A 20094-nucleotide genomic window follows, 5' to 3' on the forward strand; every position below is an offset into this window, starting at 1 on the left:
TCCTTCCAATGAACACTCAGGACGGATCTCCTTTAGGATGGACTAGGATCTCCTTGCAGTCCAAGGGACTCTCAAGAGCCTTCTCCACCTCTAAATAGTAACAAACCTTCAATGCCCCTTTGACCCTTAATTATGTGTGTGTGTGCGTGTGTATACATATATATATATATATACATACACACATACACACATACATATACATATATCTGTGTATATATATATATATATATATATAGGCTTCCCTGGTGACTCAGATAGTAAAGAATCTGCCTGCAATGCAGGAGACCTTGATTCAGTCCCTGGGTCAGGAAGATCCCCTGCAGAAGGGAATGGTAACCCACTCCAGTATTCTTGCCTGGAGAATTCCATGAACAGAGAAGCCTAATGGGCTATAGTCCATAAGGTCACAAAGAGTCAGACACAACTGAGAAACTAACACTCCCTTCTTTTCTTATGTGTGTGTGTATTCTTTTTCAGATTCTTTTCCATAATAGGGTAAATGGTTCTTTTCTTGTTTTTGTCTTGAATGTAGAACTGGCCCAGCTGGTTCTAAACCATTCCTGGGCCCTCCCTAGTACCCACTCTCAACATACACACACACACATTTAACATACAGAGCTTCACATACACACCATTTAAATTTTAAGTTTTCAAATCTTTCTGCAAAAAGTCAAGTCATACAAGAAATTTTAAAAATATAATTTCTAAAGGACAATCGTACTCTACCCTCTGATAAACCATTTTCATAAATCCTACATGAACAAGGAGTGAGGAGACAGACACAGAAACACACAGATCAGGAGCTTCACAACCTCTTGGTGGATCCAATAGTGCCAACAGAGAAGGAAATTGTCCCCACGGAACAGCCCACCCCTTCACTTCCAAGTCTAGCTCCCCCACAACAGTTCACAGCATGCAAGCTCATGCCATTGAATCTATTTGCAGGACCCTTGTATTCTAGGGGATTTATGATAATAGCCCTATGTTTCCTTTTACAAATCAATAAGACTTCAAAACTGAGAGCTGGGAAAATGTAAATCCACTGTGGGTATAAAACCCACTGAATTATATGCTTATTTACTATTCCTCACAGCACGTGAGCTAATCTAATAATTCATTTCTGACCCTAGAAAATGTGTTGAATTGCATGAGCCTCAAAGCTACATGTGCCTGGTTTCAGCCTGTTTGGCTTTGGGGAAAAGAGAGGGCAGAAGAGAGGGAAACAGGAACCAAATTCGGCCGACATCTATTGAGTGCTTACTTTGCTCTGATCAATGTAGGATAAGGAAAGAGTGAAAGCTGGGAAGTATCAGGACAAGTGGTCCCGCCCTTATGACAGGACCAGCTAGACACCAACACCCCTCACACGGCAAGAGAGGAAGGATGGGATGGAGACAAAGGCAAGGCCACTCAAGGCCGGAAAGAAAGACACAGGCAGGATAGCATAGGACCGTAATGACAAATGAGCTGCTCAATATCTGTAAAAGAATGACCTTACCCTTGATGCTGCTCCTTGAAGACAAATTTTATATTCAGCCACTTTGTCCTAAGCAGACACTTGCTACAGTCTCTAAATAGTAACAACCTTTCAATGCCTCTTTTGACCCTTAGTTTTTATATATATATATATATATATTCTTTTTCAGATTCTTTTCCATTATAGGTTATTACAAGATATTAAGTACAGTTCGTACCCACCATTGAGCCTTAACTTTTAAAACAATTGCCGCTGACACTGAGGTGCTATCCATGATCTGTTATATTTGTATGTCTTGTCTACATCGAGAATTACAGAGTTTCAAAAATGTAAGCCATTATCCATTCTAACCTCTGCAATATTCTGACTGAACAAATCCCATCTAACTTACTTCCACCTTACCCTCAATGGTGGGAACGTCAGCTGAGGCTGAGAGTGAAGGTGAAGAATACTCCAGAGCTCTTATAGCTCATCGCTCAATAGTATTTATGTAAGAAGACAAAAAGATGAAGGATCTAGGAGGCTCCTCAAGGAGCTCGGAGCCTAGTGGGGGAGAGGACATACAAACAGATCATCACTAGAAGAGAGTGAGGAAAGCCGGCAGTGAGCACAGTAAGAAGGGCCTTGGAGCCGCACAAGGGTAACTCATTTCATCAGCACACTTCCGTCATTCCTGTTTTAGGGACGAGGAGACCAAGGCTCAGAGTTAAACCCAGAAAGCTTATCTCCAGAGCCACAGTCTCAACCACCACCATATACTTTGATCCCACACCCCTACTTTGGCAGGCCCCTTCTGCCACCTCCTCCCATCAAGTTTCTCCAAATCTCATGTGACCTGTCTCTTCTTTCCTCCTGACTCCCATAAACCCATCCAGGTGGCTTGGAAGAAAGAACAGTGATACATTGTGCTGCGTGGCTGGGTTTGGCACTGTGGGTATGACATAGCTAGTTGCCTTCTCAACCATTTTTTTTTTCACTCAAACTTTGGACAGTGACCAGTGCAAATCATGTCTGATTCATTAGAGCTAGGAACACAAAGACAAATAAAAAACCTTTAGATGTAGCTTTAAGTTATTTATCAACTATGAGTTGATACCAGTTAATAATATCAAGACCTTAAATTCATTTTTTCCCCAAAGGGTCAAAACATGTCATACACAAGTACACTCAGTCAAGACTCAAAATTAGGAGGAAGGAACTTTTTCTATAACTTTGAATCAATGGATTCTATGGCTGTTTTAATGTTTACCTGGGTAAACTTACAGTCTGGTTAAAACTCCCCCTTAGTTTAGAGTTGGACTTTCAAATTTCCCAAACCTCCCAACACACATCTCATTTCACCCTCACAACAACCCCATAAAGGAGCTTTTACCACATTTCATAGGTAGAAAACTGAAATTTAGACATTTCAAAACACAAAAAAATGTCAAATACATAAATGTGCTTCTTCTACAAAACATGATTCTATAAAACATAATTTTTCTATAAAATCATTACCTCAGCTTAGATATCTACCAGAGCTTATGCACTACCATTGAGAGAAACTATTTGTTAGAACTCTGTTTCCAGAAGTGGAACCACCTAGGTACAGACACACATCTTCTGCACTGAAACTGCTTTTAACACTGTTTAATATCACTCTGGCAGGCCTCCTAACCTCACATTTTAGCCCCATTCACAGTGGGCTTTCTGCTGTTGAAAAGAAGTGCTGCATCTTAACTTCTGCAGGACGTGACCTGACACTTGACTGATTATACTATTTCTAGTTGCAGCTGTAGGCATTTGGGTTCAAAGTGAAATGAACCACAGGAGAGTGTGAAGTGTTTAAATTCTCCAACTGCTAAAGCTGAGGGCTTAGCTCTCTCTATCCAAGGCCTACCTATTCTCACAGTTGCAAACACTTGACAAAAAAACCCTCTCTTTAAAAGAAAGAAAGACTATATAACTTGACTGTGAAGGAAGTTGAATGGTCACTAAATGCTTTAAGGTTTTTAATGGGCAGTTTCATGCAGAAACACTATGGGACAAAGGGACACAGGAGACCCATTTGTGTTGTAACTCACCCTCCCAAAGGGTCACGTAGCAGAAGAGGTGTGACCTCCAAATCTGACTCACCTAGACTGTGATCCCAAATCCCCAGGTTAACACCATTCAGGCTTCTCCTACAAGACAAGGAAAACAATGTCTGCCTAATAGGATGTGTATGCATGCATGCTCGGTCATGTCCAACTCTTTGCAACCCCATGGACTACAGCCCACCAGGCTCCTCTGTTCATGGAATTTTCCAGGCAAGAATACTGGAGGAGGTTGCCATTTCCTACTCTGGGGGATCTTGCTGATCCAAGGATCAAAACTGCATCTCTGGCATCTCCTGATTGGCAGGCAGATTCTTTACCACTGAGCCACCAGGGAAGTCCTGGGATCAATCATTTTCTAGAGCTGTCATAAAAAAAGTACCACAAACTGGGTAGCTTAAAAAACAAAAACACTGTCCCACAGTTCTGGAGACTAAAAGTCTAAGGTCAAGGGGTTAGCTGGCTTGGTTCCTTCTAAGAGCTGTGAGGGAAGGCTCTGTTCCAGGCCCCTCCCCTTGGCTTGTAGGTGGCCATCTTCAAGTTCATATGGTGTTCTCTCCATATCCATGTCTGTTCCCAAATTTCCCCTTTTCATAAGAACAGCAATCCTATTGGATTAGGACCCTATTGCTTATTTTAACTTGATTACCTCTATAAAAACCCTATCTCCAAATAAAGTCAGTACATTCTGGAGTATTATGGCTTAGGACTTGAACTTGTGAACTGGGGGAGGAGGTTACAATTCAAGCCATCACACTGGGAGAGAACATTTTTTAAGCCCTTGGCATAATGAGCATTCAAAACTTGGCTCCTGATTTTCCTCATTCCTGGCACTGCTATTGTCCACCATAAACTCTGAGTAAGTTATCTAATCTCTCTGAGTATGCGGTCCATGCCAATGAAGAGAAGAGGCTAGAATCATGGATTTTAAAGGTTTCGCTAATACTCTCTGTTGTTGTACTTTGTTGATGCCTTTTTCTGTTCTAATACACATATTTTGCATTTTATAACTTCTACCAGGACAGTCTGTTTTTCCTTTCTTCCTTACTTCCATCTTTCTACTTTTCCTTCCCTTCTTTATACCTACAGGTATCTCTGCCAATCAATTTGAATGCATTTTTAATAGCACTGTAACTTTAGTTTGCTCACATTATTAGGGGAAAAGATGGACCTCATTAGTTGAGTTAATCTCCCCCCACAAACCATGGGATGAAAGAAAACATGTTTAAGATTTTTTAGATGTGCTTACAAAATCCAAAATAGTCAGTCATTCCTAGGAAGCAAATTAAAATGCCCTTGTCTTTCTTGGAAGTTAAGTAAGGAACCACATAACCTAGTGTTCTAGAAACCAAATGACTGAGAGAACCATACAATTTAAAAAAATTTTTTTTGATGTGTACCATTTTTAAAGCCTTTATTGAATTTGTTACAATATTGTTTTTTTTTTTAATTGGAGGAAAATTGCTTTACAATGTCGTGTCGGTTTCTGCCATGCAATAAAAATCAGCCATAATTATATATATATATGTCACCTCCCTATTCAGCCTCCCTCCTCCCACCCATTCCTACCCCTCTAGGTCATCACAGAGTACTGTGCTGGGGTCCCTGTGTTATTTAGCAACTCAGCAACTATCTATTTTACATAGGGTATGTATGTGTATATATGTGTATATATGTTGATCTTCTCCATTTGTCCCACTCTCTCCTGCCCCCACTGTATTCACAAGTCCATTTTCTACATCTTGTCTTCATCCCATCCCTGCATTTAGATTCATCAATACTATTTTTCTAGACTCCGTATATATGCATTAATATGTATGTGTTTGTGTTCCATCATGTCTAACTCTTTGGGACACTGTAGCCTGTAGTGCTCCTCTGTCCATGGGATTTCCCAGGCAAGAATACTGGAGTGGGTTGCCATTTCCTTTCCAGGGAATCTTCCTGACCCAGGGATCAAACCCACGTCTCCTTTCTCATGCATTGGCAGGTAGAGTCTTTAACGCTGCACCACCATGCTACACCACCTGGAAAGTCACACTTTAATACACAATATTTGTTTTTTCTCTTTTTAACTCACTTCACTCTATAAGCTTGTGAAAAGTGAAAGTGTTAGTCACTCAGTCATGTCTGACTCTTTGCGAGCCCATGGACTGTAGCCTGCCAGGCTCCTCTGTCCATGGAATTCTCCAGACAAGATACTGGAGTGGGTTGCCATTCCCTTCTCCAGGGGACCTTCCCAATGCAGTAATTGAACCTGGGTCTCCTGCACTGCAGGCAGATGCTTTACCATCTGAGCCACCAGGGAAGCCCCAAGCTTGTGAAGTTGAAAATCTAATCCAGGGTTTGACAAGAATAACTTCCATGGAAGTTTCCAGGGGAGAACTTCCACAGGAAAATTATATTCTATCCTCGTGCTGGAGCTCCCGGGCTCTGCACCTGGCTTTACAAACCACCAGGGGCTGCCTGCTCTAGAGCCGGGTGTTTCCCTGGTTTCAGCACACATATGGGGGGTTTTGGAGCCATAAAAAATCAGAGTTATGTGCAGGTCTCTCCTGTCCCTCCCTCTTCATTAAGGACAATTTGACTTCTGAGGAGGGTGGTTTTCCATATGCTGTTGGGATGACTTGACAAGGCCCCCAGTTTCCTTTGGAAAAGGAATACACCAGGACCTTCTGCAGCCTTGGGGACGGGATGCTTGCTCAGTCATTCCTGCATCCAAGCTCAGAATCCCACCCCAGTCCAGACAGCAGGTCTTTCCTAACACACAGTTGGTTCTGACCTGGGCAGTCACCTACATTGGTATCCTCAGGCAGGAGGCAGGTATGCATAGTTTTGGGGGGAAAGCTGATGGGCAACCACATGTCTCTGGGGATAACCTAGGCCAGGAAATCCGGAGGTCATTCAAATAATTCCAGAGCCAAAGACTCTGAGCATGGCCCAGAGGCAATGCTTTAGGTCTCTTGTGAGTTCGTGACTCAACTCCAGCTCCAGCTACTGTAATTATGATCTTAACAGGACAGCAATTTCTTGCATCTCATCTGAGGAGGAGGAGGAGGAAGTAAGACAGAAGGGCACTAGGATCTGGAAGAGGAACCTCTTCCAGAGGATTGAGGAGTGCCACAATCCTTTGGCCACCTGACGGGAAGAGCCAACTCATTGGAAAAGACTCTGAAGCTGGGAAAGATTGAGAGCAGGAGGAGAAGCAGGTAACAGAGGATGAGATGGTTGGATGGCATCACTAAATCAACAGATACGAGTTTGAGCAAACTCTGGGAGATGGCGAAGGACAGAAGAGCTGGGTGTGCTACAATCCTTGGGGTCTCAAAGAGTCAGACATGACTTAGCAACTGAACAACAACAACAATTGACTTCAGAGGGATATCCCACTCACCAAGGGATAAAGAGATGGAAGGAAGTTTCCATATTTGATTCACCCCTTGTTTATGTAATATTAACTTCAGGTGAAATTGTACTACAGTTCTCCTCCTGCCTCTTCCCTGTGCAGAGTCAGGACCTGCTGAGCCCACTGGAATAGGATTTCATGGTATAACTGGTAAGGGACGAATCAATGCTAAGGCCTGAGATTACAGCAGGGTCAGTGGCCATACTCCAGGATCCTCAGCTGGTCTGAAGTCCCAAAACTGATGGAGAAGCAAGACTCCTTGACAGGTCACCAACCCCACTGTTTCCAAGGGTCAGGATTAGCCAGGAAGCAAAACATCAAGGGATGAACTGTCACCAGTCCAGAGGCCCTGCCGTGGATGTGGGCCGGGAGCCCAGCATTAGGCAATCAATAACTGGAACATGATCACCAGCGCCACAAAGAGGAAGGGGCATAACAGAAACTGCTTGTCCACGTACTGGGGCATTCCCGGGACAGCTGCAGGAGGCCACCTGTCATTCATGGTCAGTGCTGTGGCAAACATGCCACAGGGAAAGACCCCCAACTCCAAAATATATCTGGAGGCCACCGTCTCCAAATCCACACCCTTGAATCCCCCTCTGTTCTCCAGCTCTGGCCTCCGGCCTTGAGGGTGAGGAGGGGTCTACTCTCTGGGGGCCTGCTGCCCTGTGCTGCCCCGGCTGTGGAACAGGATGACTTCATTGCTGATGCCAGCTTTGCCAGCGGGACACACCTGTCTGTGAGGTCTTGTCTCCAGCCACTGATGTGAACACGGCCAGCAGAAGAGGAGGCCGCCCAGGCTGATGGCCGCCTCCATGGCTGTGTCCAGGCAGATGTTGCACTCAGAGGTGCTGTCCTGACCTCCGCTCTCGCCAGCACCATTGCTGCTGCCCCTGGGCCCCCAACACTCAAGTTCTCAGGGGTGCAAAGGCCAAGGACCCCTTGTTCACCATCCTTGGCTATCAGCAAGCTTGGAGTGGAGTTTCTCCCCGGAGAAATCCTGGGTTAGTCTGTCCGGGCAAACCTCGGATCCTAACCAACACAGACTCTGGCTAACTGACGCATAGCCCAAATCACACAATTTTAATATATGGGGGAAATTCAGGCTCCTCTGAGATCCTTCAAAAGAGTATTTTAAGATCCAGAGAAATGAAGTATTTGCTTGTCTGGGCTGTGAATTCAGAGTGCAGTCAGAAGTGATACCTAGTATAATAATGATTTAATTTTGACTTTAAAAGGGGGAATTCCACCTTGTCTCGTGGGTGGATTCACTGTAAGAGAAACTGCTCCAGACGTGACCTCTGGAGCTTCAGCTGTGTCCATGTGATCACGGGCAACCTGGAGACACTGGGCTCATTGCTGCATTTTTCTGAGTCTCATTTTCCATGTATCCAAAAAGAGAATAATTCTGGCCTCCTTGGAACTATTGGAAGGATCAAAATATAATAAAGTGTGTCAAAGAAATTTTCAAAGCATAAAACCCTTTACAGATGGAAGATACTTTCATTATTAGCTATGCACATACCTACCTTTTGCCAGCTAAATGAGGTCAGGCTGGCTCCCCACAGGCTTGCTCCCCACTTTAAATGGAAATTAAAATGCACCCTGCCCGTGGGTTCACATTCCAATCACCTACAATAGCTTCTTTTGAACATTATTAAGCAGCACACCTGAAACATATCATTCTTTCTTTTGAAACCTCCTGCTCATCACTTGACCATCCAGAATAGCACCTCAGGGAAAGGAGGTCTGAAACGTGAACAAAATCTTCCAAAATTCAAGGTAATTTTAACAGGGGCTGGGGATATATATATATATATATATATATATATATATATATATGCATACCCTTGCCTCTCTCTTGAAAACTTTTGAATGACTAGTACCCATCCTTAGGTGCTGAAAAGAAATCTTTGTTTTGATATAATCCCTAGGATCTCCTAATGTATTCATCTTTTAAAAAAGCCAGAACATGCCATCATTCAGAAATATTTAGAGCTATCGTTGAGGAGAGAAGGTCTTATTGTTGCTAGGGCAACAGTGATACCGTAGAAAAAGCAGGGGGCTTGGAGCCAAATGGCCTCAGCACAAGGCCTGCTCAGATCATTTACTTGCTCAGAGGCCCCTGCAGTTATGCAATATAACCCTGGCCCAGCCTGTCCCCATGGTATCACAAGGATTAAATTGTGTTCATATATGGCTATCTATACACACCACTGAAGAACATGCATGAGTATATAAATCATGCTGATGCTAATATTTACTGAGCACTCATGAGTTAGACAGGATTCTAGTTCATTCCATGTATCCTATGTATCCTAGTGTGTGTGCTCAGTCGTGTCTGATTCTTGGACTAAATAGCCTTCCAGGCTCCTCTATCCATGGGATTCTCTAGGCAAGAATACTGGAGTGGGTTGCCTTGCCCTTCTGCAGTGGATATTCCCGACTCAGGGATCAAATCTGGGTCTCTTGTATCTCCTGCATTGGCAGGCAGATTCTTTATCACTCATGCCACCTGAGAAGCCTTATTCCATGTATTATCTTGTTTAATATTCACAGCAAACCTTAGGGAAGAGGTACTATTTATAAAGGCACAGAAAGGCTAAGTGACTTGCCAAGGTCACACCATAGTAAATAGTAAAGCCTAGATTCAAGGCCAAGCAGTCTCCCAAGTTCATAATGTCCCCTCAGCAATGCATCTGCCATCCTGCAAGCAGAACTTTTCACTGGCTCCCTTTCACCTACAAATTGAAACTCAAGTTCCTCAGCATAGCATGAGAAGCCTTATTACACCCACCACTGCCCATCTCAACTGACTCATCTTCTACTGTCCATTTTCAGATCTCTGTGACCACTGCCATAATAAACAGGAAGAGGGAATCTATGGACACAGTACGTATAGAACTGGACTGAGGCGAGGTACCTGAGGTGTGGCAGGCACTGAAGCTCTCCTCCAGGAGGGAAGCCCACCATGTTTTCTGCTAGACAAATTGCTACAGGAGGTCAACCCTCACAGAGTTCCTGATACTCTCAGGAGCATCATTTGGGAAGGGGCTGAAGAGGCAAGTCCAACTAATGACTAATGGTTCAAAGTGATAGAAAAATTTCAACCCACTCCTAATGATCACTTAAGAGACCATTTGGTACATGGTCAAGGGGGTAGAAGCAGCCTGAGGAAAACACACGAAAACCTCTTCTCTCTTAAGGGTCTGTCTCTCATTCAAAGGCATTTTCATAGCACCCCTTGACTGGGAGTCTGTTGAGACATAGCTGCAGAAATAATGCTCAGGGGACTTCACTGTTGGCTCGGTGGTTAAGAATTCGCCTGCCAGAAGACACAGGTTCAATCCCTGGCCTGTGAAAATCCCATATACAGAGGAGCAACTAAGCTCTTGCACCAAAATGCCACGACCTGTGCTCTAGAGCCTGGGAACTGCATCTACTGAAGCCTGAGTATCCTAGAACCTGTGCTCCGCAACAAGAGAAGCCACTGCAATGAGAAGCCTGCACACCACAACTACAAAACAGCCTCTGCTTGCTGCAACTAGAGAAAAGCCCATGTGGCAGCAAAGACCTGGCAAGGCCATAAAAAAATAAACCAAATTATATTTTTTTAAAGAAATAATTCTCAGGACTCCCTTTGTTTGTGTCCTGTGCGTGGATTTAATTCTCAGTGTCAGCCAAAGATTAGGGTGGAGTTCTATGCAGAATTCAGGGCTTGTTCCGGGTTGCCACTTAGCAACTGTTATTTTCCTTTTATTTATGAGAGGATATCAGTACACTTTAAAACAAATGCTTTGTCTACTGTGGCATCTCTTCTTTATTGACTGAAAACATGGACAGTTATACATGAACATGACACCCACCACCCACTCCTGGAGACCTGACTTTAGACTATTTACCTTTATGCAAACACACCCAGAACATTTCCCCTCTGTAATTCTCAATTCACCCACTTCTCTCTACCAGGAAGCTCTGACCATCATCCAAGAAGCCCCTACCTGTCCTTAAATGTCCAGATCAAATGAATTGTCTCATGATTTCCCCCAAAAGAAAAAGTTTTCCCTTATTTCTTCCATCTGACCCAGGGGCCAGGGACTATGCCTTTTTCATCTCGTGCACTTTGTACAGAAGAGTGGCTTCTAAAATATTTGATTAATTTGCAAATGACAAGACAGATATTAGAACAAGAAAATTCATTGTAATGGGAAGGGCGATAGAGGAAAGCAGAGAGAAGAAAAGCTGAAAAAGAAAAAAAGAGGGCTGGATTCAGTGCCATTTTCCCAGCTACAACCAGCAATTGATTGCCTCAACTATCTTTAGTGGATTATCCACAATGAGGGTTAGCTTACCTCCAAAATTAAAATTTATCTCCAAGTCATACTGACTAAATCAAGCAATGTCATAAAAATAGTTTGTAAACAATGTTCATAATAGTTTGTTTCATTTTTCTACTCTTGATGTCAAGCAGACTTTAACTGGACATCAGGACTAAATTTATGACAATATCACTAACACCAATACTGTAAGTCTGCATAATTGTTAAGCAATACGTCTACCTAGTTTCTACTTTCACACTGATAGCTAAATAAGTACATCAGGACCCCAAGAAATAACTCACCTAAAATGAAATTGCCAAGCAAAAACTAATGCATTCACTAATTCAACAAATCTGCACTGAGCACAAACCACATTCCAGCACCATCATGGATCACAGAAAGAGCATGACCATCATCTAAGAAGAGCTCATGACTGAGATCACAGCTCAGGCCAATTCGATGTATACAACCATTATGTTGGTAGATTAGAACAACTAACATTTTTAGATGCTTGAGGGTTATCTAATTCCCTTCTATGCACATGGAAGCAGCACAATCTCTGGAGATGACCAAATCATACGTATCACAGAAGGCCCCAGTAACCTCATATGGAGTATGGCTTTTCTGATGAATTCTTAACTAAAATCACCCCTGGAACATGAACTTTTGATTAGGTCAACTGGTTCCCTTTAAAATGTGGCTTAAACTAATTCAAACAGTCTTAATGTTATCCAATCTATGCTGAAATATTTAAAGTGAATTACAGACATCGTAACCCACTGATATCAACATTTACAGTCAAAATGATGTAATATTCTTAAGTCATCAGGACTCAATTCTAGCAGTATTTGCAGTTCCTCTACATGCATTTTACTGAATCACAGCTGCAAGCATCATCTGATAGATTGTACCAGTTCTCTAAAATTCAGTCCCACTTATTGAAAATGTACTGCAACTGAAGTATAGCATCCTAATTATAAAGCAGGGCTGACCGTGGAAAATGTATTTGATTCTTCTGCTACTGTGATTTTTAAAAATTTACACTTCAATTCCCCATGAATGATAAAGGAATTTTGCCTCACTTATTAAGTCCTGAACCACAAATGGGAATGTTCCTCCTTACTGCATTTGGACCTGGGAATATTTAGAGCATACATCAGTGCCTTTCATTGCAAACAGGCCAATAGGTTTTCCCAGCGACATGAGGAAATGAATTATTCTGTATTAAATAAAATAGAATTTAATTACTACTGTTAAGAAACTTTGAATTAAGACAACTAGAAGGTTAATCTTTTATCTCACTGCCTTAATTCAGGATTTTTGTTAATTTAAATTTTTTCATTGGTTATTAATTAATAAGATGTGTGCCTTGTTTTATTATTTCAGAAATAATTTTCCCAGTTATTTCTAGTTAGAAACTTCTGGAAAAAAACTAGAACAATGGAAAAATCTCTTCCTCATTTCAACAAGCCACTGCTTGCTAAGACTTTCCTGTACATCTCAGAGGAAAGTGAGGGCAATTTCTATTGTTCTTTGAACATGCAGTTCTGAAGAATACCTCCATCATTCAAGAAGCTATGTTCCCACCTTAACTGCCAACAAATGTATTTGCTTCATTCATAGGATTAATTTTTTGTGATAAAACTCCTCTGATTTGAACTACTAGGATAGAATTTTTAGCTATAATTTTCCACGTGTTCAATCAGCCAATAAAGAAGAGATGTCACAATAGGCAAAGCATTTGTTTTAAAGTGTATGATATCCTCTCATAAATAAAAGGAAAGTAACAGAGCCAAGTGACAACCATTTTCCCAGCATTAGCACTAAATACTACAGAGAATTCCACCCTGTTCTTTGGCTGACATTGAGAATTAAATTCACACACAGGACACAGAGGGAGTCCTGAACATTATTTCTGCAGCCAAGTCTCAACAGACTCCCAATCAAGGGGTGCTTTCAAAATACCCTTGAATGAGAGATAGACCCTTAAGAGAGAGGAGGTTTTTGTGTGTTTTCCTCAGGCTGCTCCGACCCCCTTGGCCATGTACCAAATTGTCTCTTAAGTCATTATTAGGAGTGTGGTCAAAATTCTTCTGTCACTTTGAGCAATTAGTCATCAACTGGATTTGCCTCTTCAGCCCCTTCCCAATTAAAACTTCTGAGAATGGAGCTCTGTGAGGGGCGACCTCCTACAATAAGTCATTGAGCAGAAAATTTGGTGGGCTCCCCTCCTGGTGCAGGGCTTTGCCGCCCATCATATCAGGTACCTTACCTCAGTCCAGCTCCTCATGTCACCCAGCTCTATGAGCTGTGCTAGATAATAAGAAATCTGCTTTAACAAGTGTTCCTGAGCCTGTCGTCATTTTTATTGTTGTTATAATAATCACACCATTCTCAGGCACTGTACAGTTTTAAAAAACAACATCATAGGCATTATCTCATATAATCGCCACACTATTTCCAGATAAGTAAACTGAGGCTCGAGGCAGTTAAGGCACTGGTTCAAATTCACATGATCTGTATGTTGCCAGCATGTACCGAGTTCCACCACCCTGGCTCATCAGCTTCAAGCTAAGGACTTTGTCCACCTCACAGCAGTACTTCCTACTGGGAAGGTCTCCTTCAGAGTGTGGTCAACTGATTGCAGACTTTGATCATTTTCAGAGACTTGGTCCAGGTATATTGATCTGCCACTTCGCTGTAGCCTGACAGTCTGCAGTTAAGGATTGCACCAGAGTTCTTCTTAGGGAGGGCAAGGTCTTTGTTTAGCCAAAACTCTCAATAGCCTCTCACAAATGAAGGCTAAAGTGTTTGGGGGTACAGCCTCGAAGAGCTAAAAGGAAGTACAACGCAAGGAAGGGGGCAGGGGAGGGTAGCATTCTAAACAATAATAAGGATGAGTCACAGAAAGGGTTCAAAAGAAAGGTAGCCCAGGCTCTATACAGGAAATAGCCAATAGTCGCTCTGGAGATGGACAACTCGGATAAAGCACAGAGATGTTCATCACTCAGTCCTAAGTTGTTGGCTTTTCTGTGATAGAATGTCATCCTCAGAGCCAGACTAGGGTATGGTAAGAGAGGCACCTAGGATGCAAAATTTCAGGGTTGTGCAGCACTGACCTCAGCCTAGTCCCAGCTCTGGGAATTCCCAGCAGGACACTGAAGATTCAGTGAAGTCTGAAACATACACAGCCACATGTAGGTGATATTTTGAGAAAAAGAAAGAATTAGAACAGCAACGAGCACTAAGTGATAAGATTCAAAATATGATTACACAGTGTTTGGTACGGGCTCCCCTAGTGGCTCAGAAGGTAAAGAATCTGCCTGCAATGCAGGAGACCTGGGTTCAGTCCCTGAGTTGGGAAGATCCCCTGGAGGAGGGCATGGCAACCCACTCCAGTATCTTGCCTGGAGAATTCCCATGGACAGAGGAGCCTGGCGGGCTACAGTCCAAGGGATTGCAAGAGTCAGAGACGACCGAGTGGCTAAGCACACGTACAGCACCTTTTGGTATATACATATTCATTTTTGGTGAAATGGATCATAAACTGAAATAATTAAGCGAAAGGAGAAAAACTAGAACAGGAGCTCACTGGAAAAATATACATCCCTCCCCCAGGAATTTCAGGAGATATGAAGAGGGAGACTGTCTCACTACTCATGGTCTGGGGGTTGCAGACCAATTTAATTGGCTCAAATGGTAAAAAGAATTTGCCTGAAATGCCGGAAACCTGGGTTTGATCCTTGGGTCAGGAAGATCCCCTGGAGAAGAGAAGAGCCACCCAGTCCAATATTCTTGCCTGGAGAACTCCATGGACAGAGGGTCCTAGTGTGCTACACAGTCCATGGGGTCACAAAGAGTTGACACAACTGAGTGACTTTTGCTTCATTTATTAGCAGAGTGATCCTGGCCTCCTGGAGAATCTCAGGACATCTGGGTGACCAGCAGTTGGGCTACAGTTATATGTGTGCTTCTTGTTGCTGTTTATTTACAATTTCCTATTTTTCAAGTTTCCTAGATACTTTATTATATTTTATGATTAATAAAGTCGTCTTTGTCTCTCAACCTACTTCTATTCAGCCATAAGGGAAAGTAGGAGGGAAAATTATAATTACAAAGAGGAAAAGGACTCAGCAGTGTTTCTCCAGCCTTACTGTTCATACACATCTATGGCCAAGTGCCGGGAGCCATTATGGGGGGTCCCGCCCATGACGAGGTCATGAAGAAAATACCGGGCAGGCAAGGCCGTCCGGGACCCCATCCATGACGAGGTCATGAGGAAAAAACCTGACAGGCAAGGCCGTCTAGGATAAGGGAGCCTCCAGGTTGGCCTCGGCCTCTACCCCACCCTGTATCCTCCCCCCTCTTCTGCTGTTGGTCTTGTTCGCCCTGCTGCGGATTCTTGTGTTGCCTGCCGAGAGCGCTCCTGCTCCTCTTTCACTGAATGAGGACCAACTTAAAGCCCTAATTAATAAATCTCCTGGACGCTGGTACCCTACGAAGGGGCCAGGGATGAAGGAAATGCTTCCATTCAAATATTTTGCTGGCATTCTGGCTTGTTTGATAAATGAGTGATCTCATTGCACAAAATGCTCTTGATTGTTCTAAACATCCTAAGCACAGTACGCTAACAAAAGAAACTATTAAGCATAGGCCCCTCCGCAGGGTGAGAAAAGCTCCACAAATAATAGTCATAAATGTGCCTAATAGGAAATAGTTTATAGAGATTAGCTGGCGACTTCTTGCAGGTAGTTAATTTTTAGACTAAGAGCCTGTTTTGTGCCATATCTGCTGTTTCTGCAGGCCTTAGTATTTCTGTTCTGTAAAAAATGTAATCCTATCTAGTTCCCATAGAGATGATGCCTATTAGAAAGAAAATAGATTAATTATAAGAAAAACAGCGTCGGCTACTGAAGTTGCTTAAGTCACACCAGGTGCAAGCCATAAAATGTTAGCAGGCCTGAAGGCCAAATAATAAGCAAGACTCTTGTGAACAAAAAGGTATATAGGTGACATCCAGTTTCTGTTGAAGGTCAAGTTGCTGTAATGTTTTGAGATGCCCTGTGTGTAAACAATATGCACTTCCCCCAAAAAGATGTTGTTAAGGGTATAAAGGGGCCGTGCAAAAATAAACTTCAGACTTAGCCCCGAGTTTTGTCTCTCTCTCTCTCTCATTCGCCGACACCGTTCATCCTGAGGGTTCCCCTGGATCCTGCTGGGGCTGGACCCCGGCAACCAAGGACAGTGTGGGAAACCCCAAGGATATCCTGAAACTCCGAGCACAAATTTTAAGCCATCTGTAAAGATATGAAGAAATCAGAACTTGGAATAATAAGCACTTGGACAAAAGGCCTTGTGGTCCAATGGCAAGTGCTTTGGGCTGGGGGATCAGGAGACCTGAGGCCTTTGTTCTGATCAATTTTGCCCTGTTCCCATGGGCAGGTGACCAGAATCAGATCCTTCCAGCTCTGCTACCAACCAACCTGATGACACAGGCAAGCCATTCCGCCACACCAGGACTCAGTTTCCTCCTCTATCAAAGAATACCAGCCTCCTAGAATTGTAAGGAAAGAATGGCATTTTTGGAGAATGTGAAAAAAGAAATTTTAAGTGAAACATGCTATAAAATAACCAGGGATTACTTTCACTGCTCTATTGTTTTTATGGATGCAGTTCTTACAACAGTAGTAAACACTGTGATAGAGACAAAGCAGCATGATAGGTGTTATGGTTGGCCAACCAAATGTCATTTCCCAGTTCCTTATTTCTTGCCTGGCTCTAGTACAAAGGCTGGAAAATAAAAGACTCACTTTCCTAAACACTGAGAAGCTAGAAGTGAAGGCATGACACAGTTTTGAGCAACAAAAAGTAAGAGCATTCTGTAGCATTTATGGTTAGGTTTCTGCTTTCTTGATTAAAAGTGAATCAGTATAGATGTCACCCTTCCTTTCTCCTGCATTGAAGGTGGACCTGATACTTAGAGTATGGAAACCACTAACAACCACAAGGTAAAAGCCAAGAAAGTTAGAAACAGTAGATCCAACATCACTGAGCCACTGAACCAACACCTATTCAAAGACTTCTCATTATATAAGAAACACAAATTGCTATTTTTTAAATCTCTTTAAGTTACCTGCAGCTGAAAGCATTCCTAACTAATACAACATATATCTTATCCACTTCATGACCCTTTGTCTTCTAAAAGAAATTTCTCTCCTGGTGATCTGTTCAAATAAAAGTTCAGCTCAAAGAGTAGAGAGGAGAATGTTTCCTCCAAAGACCCATTAACAATAAAGAAATAATAAAGAAAAGTGGACAAATTTTCTCCACAAAATAGGATATCAGGCCGCTGGGTCTCCCCATCTTTGTGATTGCCCTGCCAAAACTCTCAGCCTATAATGCAACTTTGACCACCTACCTGGCAGAGCTCTAATGACCAAAAGATATAGCAGCTATTAGAACTCCTCCAAGACTATAAAATGCTTCATAATGGTTGAAGTTTAACTCAGGAGCCCATCCTTGGTCCAATTATCATATTCTAAGTTCTGCTGCTACTTACACACCTCTGCAGCTCACTTGCAAATCCATTTTCATTTCCTGTGTCTCTCTAGTAAGCTCTTGGTTTTATTTCCAACTACCTTGCGAATATCTTTACCTCTATGTCCTAATATCACTTCCTACTCAGCCTGTCCAAAGCTGAACGACTCACCACCCTCCACAAAGCCATTCCTTGCCTGTTTCTCTGGTTTCCAGTTAATAGATGTCACCATTCACCTATTTCCCCAGACAGAAAACTGAGTCATCTTCAGTGCCTCTCTCTCTCTTTCCCTCTACATTCTAATTTTAAAATAACTCCTTTTCTGTTGTCCTTGATCATATCCCATAATTTTTTCTCTGAACAATAGGTTATAAAATCTTTGACAGTTCTCTCTGCCACCAGGTTTTCTGAACTCCAGCCTAGACAGAAATCCTCCTAAGACACAAAGTGGATCCCATCTTCATCTTACTTGAATGTTCACAGGTTCCATGTACCTAATGAATGAAGCCTGGCACTGGAGGACGGCCCCAAGCCCCTTCTGAGTCCCACTCAAGCTCCTCTCTTCAGGCTCATTCCTAACCCCTCTCCTTCCTATTCTTAACCCTCTTCTCTCCTTGGATCATTATATCCAATGGGTACCTGGTGAGTTTTCTTTCTTTCCACTTCTTACCTTTGTCCTTTCTTTTCAAAAGTGGGCTTTCCTAGTGGCTCAGCTGGTAAAGGATCCGCCTGCAATGTGGGAGACCTGAGTTAAATCCCTGAGTTGGGAAGATGCCCCTGGAGAAAGGATAGGCTACCCACTCCAGTTATTCTGACCTGGAGAATTTCATGGACTGTGTAGTCCATGGGGTTGCAAAGAGTGAGACATGACTGAACGACTTTCACTTTCAATTTTCATTTCCTTATCATCAACCTAGTCCAGCTCTTATATATCACATCTGGATTATTCCAGGGACCTCCTAACCATGCTTTCCCATCTTTCTTTGCTCTGATCCACCCTATACTATCCAACAAAATCAAGTCACTGAAAAGACTCCTTTGACAAAGTTTCCATTAGCTTCAAATGGGACCTTTTTCCACTTCTCCGCCTGGCTTCTCTGACCCTCATCCTTATGCTGCTTCTTCACACTCCAGCTTCATCTTACACCCACCCCACATGCACCCTTCACTGCACACACATGGGGTACCCTCCACTCTCTGAACATCACTTGGCCTTTTCCATTCCGTGTCATTCTCATCCTTATTTCTGAATGCCACCTCCGCCCTATCTGCCCAGTCTTGAGTCTTAGCTTTCCTGACCCCTATTTCCAAGGGCAGCTTTCCATTAGGCTCTCAAGCCAGAAATGAGCTCTTCTTCCTCTGAAGTCTCATAATTCTAAATTTAAATTGATCTTCAAATGGGGATTTGTCACCATTCACCTATTTCCCTAGATAGAAAACTGAGTCGTCTTGTAGGGCAGGGCATTGCCTGCCCTACCGCGTCATCATGTAGATTCAAAAGACTTGTTTCACATATCTTTGCCTGAAACATAGCACCTCCCACATCATGGTGCAAAAGTACTAAGTAAATTGTTAAATAAATGTCAATAGATAAAATCTACTATTCAATCTGAGAGCACTTTTATCACATGAATTACTGAGTCATGGCCACTACCTGAGGGAGGAAGAACAGCTACTCTTGTCCCAGTAAAACCAGGACCAGAAAGGAAAGAACTTGCCTTAGATTAAGGAATTTTCCTTAGATACCCGCCCCCTGGAAGGCGTGGCAGGTAAATTCACTGATCTTTGCTTTCAGCACTGAAGTGGGGCTTTTTCTGCTCAGCTCTGCTCTCATGGTCCTCAGTCTGTTCTGGGCCTTTTTGGTCCCAAAGCAACTTGCAATCACTCCGACTTTCCACTTCACTTTTCAAGCCCACATTCTTGGTAGTTCCAGAACACAGCTTCCTGCCAGCATCTCTCCCCACCCTCTGTGACATCTGTCTCAGGGACTCAGTGAGAAGCAAGGAGCTAATGTTCAGGAAATGTGCTGCCCCCCTGTGATGAAAGGTGCAATCTTCATTACTCCCCGAGACACAGCATCCCCGTGGCTGTTGTGAAAGCAGACGCTGTGCCTTCACGGCTGCTTCCCTCGAGCAGTAAGAAACTGCCATCCCACTGTTCTCTTCGTTTGACTCTGTCTCTTAAATATGTTGTTTTTCTCATTTTCATTAATAATCCTTCTTTAACACCTGATCAGCCTTGCTGTCTGCTCTAGGTTAAAGCCTATTATTCCATTAGAGTTT

The 20094-nt window shown here is 42.9% G+C and overlaps 1 pseudogene; it reads right to left on the reverse strand.

Annotated features, from left to right (window-relative positions):
* Positions 1–7334: 7334 nt before the first annotated feature.
* Positions 7335–8278, reverse strand: LOC110141922 (E3 ubiquitin-protein ligase RNF185 pseudogene; annotated as a pseudogene).
* Positions 8279–20094: the final 11816 nt, after the last annotated feature.

This window comes from Odocoileus virginianus, chromosome 2, assembly GCF_023699985.2.
Source record: "Odocoileus virginianus isolate 20LAN1187 ecotype Illinois chromosome 2, Ovbor_1.2, whole genome shotgun sequence".
Taxonomy (NCBI): domain Eukaryota; kingdom Metazoa; phylum Chordata; class Mammalia; order Artiodactyla; family Cervidae; genus Odocoileus; species Odocoileus virginianus.